The sequence below is a fragment of the Eumetopias jubatus genome, unplaced genomic scaffold (assembly GCF_037043125.1).
Source record: "Eumetopias jubatus isolate StellerSeaLion01/CBP00866 unplaced genomic scaffold, mEumJub1_p1.0 scaffold_9, whole genome shotgun sequence".
Classification (NCBI taxonomy): domain Eukaryota; kingdom Metazoa; phylum Chordata; class Mammalia; order Carnivora; family Otariidae; genus Eumetopias; species Eumetopias jubatus.
In genome coordinates, this window is record NW_028274815.1 from 67,044,304 (window position 1) to 67,049,856 (window position 5,553).

Genomic DNA, 5,553 nt, shown 5'->3' on the forward strand with positions numbered 1-5,553 from the left:
ATTCGCTCTGTTTTTGTAGGAACATATAGGGACATTTAAAAACTATGCCACTTTCAACTTCCCAAAATCTCTTTGCTTTTTTCTTGACCTTTTCATATAGTAAAGATAATTGTATGCTCACTAAATCTCTTTTCTTCTTTTTTTAAGATCTTATTTATTTGAGAGAGAGAGAGAGAGAGCACGAGTGGGGTGAGGGGGAGAGGGAGAACCAGACTCCCCTGCTGAGCAGGGAGCCTGATGTGGGGCTCTATCCTAGGACTCCAGGATCATGACCTGAGCCAAAGGCAGATGCTTAACCAACTAAGCTACCCAGGTGCCCCCAAATCTCTTTTCATATTTTTTTAAAGATTTTATTTATTTGACACAGAGAGAGATAGCAAGAGCAGGAACACAAGCAAGGGGAGTGGGAGAGGGAGAAGCAGGCTTCCCGCTGAGCAGGGAGCCCGATGCAGGGCTCAATCCCACAACCCTGGAATCATGACCTGAGCCAAAGGCAGATGCTTAATGACTGAGCCACCCAGGCGCCCTCTTTTTGTATTTCTTCTACATTCCTTGTCCCTCCCCTTTGTCCCCCTTTCCCAATTAAGCATGACCAGGGGACTAGTTCTGCCTCGTGAAACATGAATGGAAGTAACAGGTGTCACTTCACAGTGGTGGCAGTAAGACCCCTCTGCATCACCCCTTCATCTCTCTCTTCCCCCCTGGTCATGAGCATATAGCCCAAGGACCGAAGCAACCAGCCTCAATGGGTCTCAGCATGGAGGATAGCAATCTACAGTAGAGTTTACACTAGTGAGAAATAAATTTTTATGTCTTGTGTCACTATTCTCTTGGAGGTGCTACTACAGCATAAACCCAGACTACCCAGACACTTCCCCATCTACTTCCTCTATTCTCCCCTTTCACCTCTTCCTTGTAAATATGCTCAAGTATCTCCTATCAAAAAAAACCTTCCCCTGATCCTACTAGTTCTTAAATTATCATATATCTCCTTCTCGTTCACTGATACATTTCTGGAAGTAAAATCTATATTTGCTACTTCTACTTCCTCACCACCCACTCACTCCTTAATTCCTGGGGATCTGGCTTCTGCTTTCTTCGTTCTTCAGAAATTATTTTCTTTAAGATTACCAATGATCTCCTGCTTTCCAAATGACGTTCAGTCCTACTCAACCTCTCTTCTACCAATGCCCTGAACTCTGGTCAAATGGTTTTAAGTCTCTTTATGATCACAGACTCCTTTGAAAATCAGGTAAGTTATGGATCTTATTCTCAGAAAAGTCACATATACATATATAAAACTTCTTATAAATTTCAGAGATTTTGATTAGCACACTCCCCTAAAGCCCATTCATAATTAACCTAGACATCTCTGTACCTTGGATAAAGAATTCTGCTGTGGTCTCTGACTAAGAAACAGGAAAGTGAAGAAAGTCATCCACTCCCACAAAATAGTCACATGGAATATTTTTTCACTTCCCAATCTATTTTCCTATATCACCCTACCCTAAATTTTTGTCTCTCCTTTATTTTTTGCATGTCTGTAGTGGCTTCTTACACTGCCTATTCTCTCATGCATCTCTCTCTTCATTCAATCGTGGAGTACTTGCAGAATAAAAACCAACATTGTGTTCCTCTTATCCCAAAGGATATAACAGGATACTTGGGAAAGAGACATGTTCACATCAAAACTTGCATTATAATGGGCTCCTGGCTGGCTCAGTTGGTAGAGAATGCAACTCTTAATCTCAGGGTTCAAGTGCCATGTTGGACGTGGAAACTACATAAAATAAAATAAAATAAAATAAAATTTGAGTAATAAGATAAAGAAGAATATGAATAAGTGGGAGACATACTGAACTATTTCTGAGGAAGGGTAAGATACTGATTTCTGTTGGAGAGGGAATACAAACTGGACCTTGAAAGATGGGTTGGGCATTTCTGTAAGTAGACAGAAGAAAGAATCGTGTGTCAAATGGAATAGAACAACAAGAAATACGTAAATATAAATAGAATGTTGGAGAGATCACAAGGAGGCTCCACATGGACTGACCAGAAAGGATATAAAGTTAGATAAAAACAGAATGCTAGGTTGGGGTAGTCCTGTGTTAGCCTTGAGCACCAGGTTAGAGTCTGGGCTTTATTTTGTGAATAACAGAGAGACACTGAATATTTTTGAGCAAAGGACTGACAGAATAAAAATGATCTTTTTGGAGATTAATCTGCTAAGAGTATTTCTTTTTTTTTAATTTTATTTATTTACTTGAGAGACAGAGAGAGCAAGACAGAACACGAGCGGGGTGAGGAGCAGAGAGAGAGAAGCAGACTCCCCACCGAGCAGGGAGCCCAATGTAGGACTTAATCGCGGGACTCCGGGATCATGATCTGAGCGGAAGGCAGACGCCCAACCAACTGAGCCACCCAGGTGCCCCTGCTAAGAGTATTTCATGAAGAGATCAGGGACTGGCCAAAAGAAGAAAAGTTACGAGTCTGTGCAATAATCCATGATTTGAACTTGTGAACAACTGAACTGCTTGCGAAAACCAATCTTAGCAAAAGGGGCACAACTGATGTAGGAGGCATGAACATGTGTTGCTTGGATCTCCCTTCATCTGTTATAATGCAGTCAGCTAAGAGCCTCCAACTGCAGCACCTTCAGGACCCACCACAGCAGTATTCTAGCTGAGGTCATCCTCTTCCCTTGGCAGTTCCCACCAATGACTGATAATCACAACAGACATGGTCTAGCCATGTCTACCTAAGGCAGGCCTTCTCTAACAGGTGATCTTTGCTCTGGAGCTCCCCAGTGGGTTGGCTGAGACTTTGCTGGCTGTACATCAAAGTCTGAGGCTCTCACCATCCAATCCTGTTTCCTCACCACTTTTTTCACAGATGTCAGATCAGCATGCAGGTCTGCAGCCTCTCCCTACTCAATCCACCTTCCACCACCTTTATCTCTCATAGGTCTTACATCCACTCCCTAATAATATAAAAATACTTTGGAAAGAGGGGACGCCTGGTTGGCTCAGTGGTTAAGCATCTGCCTTTGGCTCAGGTCATGATCCCTGGATCCTGGGATGGAGCCCCACATCGGGCTCCCTGCTCAGTGGGGAGCCTGCTTCTCCCTCTCCCACTCCCCCTGCTTGTGTTCCCTCTCTCGTTGTGTCTCTCTGTCAAATAAATAAATAAAATCTTTAAAAAACATACTTTGGAAATACATGAAAAGTTACACATTATAAAATTCATACAAGTAAAAATTAAATTGATCACAGCACTGAATTAATTGTGTCTAGGAAAGGCATATTCTAAGTTTAATTATTTCATGCATTAGAAAATTAAGAAATGTGGTAATAGTGATTTATGTATTGAGAAAAACACCAAGGTCACTGCAGGTTTGAATAAATTTTCTAGATGCTGAAATCTTTTCTCTGATTTAACTTGAGATGAGAGACTAAAGTAGCTATTTGAACATTTCTTTATTTAGAGGAGCCAATTTATTTTAAAGAGAATGTTTTCATCTCACAACTGAAAGTAATAATGGAATAAATGGGAGGAGCAGGGCAGTTCTATGAGACAAGAGCTGCAGCTGGGGTTCAGCAAATATGAGAGTTAGTACAGACACTAAAAATATGTCCATCAGAGAAGATTCTTGAAGCTTCTTTTGAATATATTTTGTTTGTGTTCATGAGACATATCTCTGAAAATGGAAAGATATTCCTGTCATGGCAGTATTGAAAGGTATATATATATATATATATATATATATATATATATATATATATATATACACACACATATCTGCCACATAATACACTAACTTGATAATCAGAATTTAACGGAAACTCTATATGACAGACCATCTCACACAATCAGCTAAACATAACCACTCTTCCTGTTTTGTTTGATTGGGGAAGTTATAATGTAATGCTAGAGGTATATTTTGTATGTGTGTTTAGGCTAAGGAGATTAGTTGGTCATTCAGTTTCAACTGTTCAGTGGTAATTTAGGAAAGAAATTGTTATATTAAAGTAGTTTTGAGCTAATAAAGAACTGTTTGCTTGAAGGCCCCATCCTTACCTTCCTATTTTTAACTGCTATCCAATACAATAGTTTCCTTTTGAAGCAGACCTTAGTAGAAGTTGAAACATTTCAATGATATAAATTCAAATTATCGGGCATCTGGGTGGCTCAGTTGGTTAAGCATCTGCCTTTGGCTTAGGTCGTGATCCTGGGGTCCTGGGATCAAGTCCTGCATTGGGTTCCTGGCTCAGGGGGGAGTCTGCTTCTCCCTCTCCCTCTGCCCCAACCCCCTGCTCGTTCTCTCTCTCAGATAAATAAATAAAATCTTTAAAAAAAACTCAAATTATTGCCTCTCATTAATAAAATATTTTAAATAATTACACAGTCCTCCTAACCCTCTAGCATGACCTCTCGCCTGCCAGCTTCCCATTTTATACATTCTCTTTCCCAAATTATTTTCTTCCTTACTCTACAAATTCCCAACTTTCTACTTTTTCCTCACACCTTTCACATCTTTTCCACACTCTCTACTCTCAACTGAGGACATTGCCTCATACTTCTCTGAGGAAATAAAAGCCTAAGAAGTTGCTCATTTTGGGAGGGACGTGGACCATCACAACCTTGCAGCCCTCAAGGAGGGCCCATCTCCCTCCATTTTGCCATACCTTCGCTGGCCTGGCCATCAGCTCTCCCTGGAGCACGGCACGGAATTCAGGGATGCGGCACTGAGTCAGGTCTCAGGATTCTGCCCTCCCAGAAAAATTTTGCCATGATTGGATAGGACCGCAGAAAAATTTCAAACCTTCAACCTGTTCGCTTTTACATCCGTGAAAATGAATCACTGTTGGAACAAAAGTTAAGAGATTTAAGATAAGAAACACAAGAATGGAACCAACAGTCTGGGCAAACCAGAATTTGACATTTCATAAGGAAAAGGAAGAATTTATTCACTCACAACTAAAAGTTAAAGGCCTGGGACTGAGAGCAGGATCAGGTCAAAAAGCAACATTAGATGCGGAAGAAATGGCTGACTTTTTAAGGAACTTTTAAGTACAAATTTTCAGAAGCACATGTATTATAAGAGACTGGTAGAAGTGTAATTTTCCCATCACCTTCTTCATGGGAAAAATGGCCCTGGGGAGGGTTTGGAACAAGTTTAAACCAAAACAAAAGAAGACCAGTGCTTAGAGCCCACCCTGGCCCACCCACCAGTGTCCGAGTTTCTAGGAGAAGCAACCGCTTGAATAAAAAGTTCATTTTATAAGGGCTCTAAAAACTGGTGAGTGAGGGTTGCCTGGATGGCTCAGTCAGTTAAGCGTCTGCCTTCAGCTCAGGTCATGATCCCAGATCCCTAGAATGGATCCCCATGTCACACTCCCTGTAAGGAGCCTGTTTCTCTCTCTCCCTCTTCCTCTCCCCTCCGCTGGTGCACTCTCCTCTCTCTCTCAAATAAATAAATAAATAAATAAATAAATAAATAAATAAATAAATAAATAAAAATATTAAAAAAACAAACAAACCTGTGAGTGAACG

General features: G+C 40.8%; 1 pseudogene; it reads left to right on the plus strand.

Annotated features, from left to right (window-relative positions):
* Window positions 1-2,581: 2,581 nt before the first annotated feature.
* Window positions 2,582-5,208, plus strand: LOC114209710 (cytochrome c oxidase assembly factor 8 pseudogene; annotated as a pseudogene).
* The last annotated feature ends 345 nt before the right edge of the window (window positions 5,209-5,553 follow it).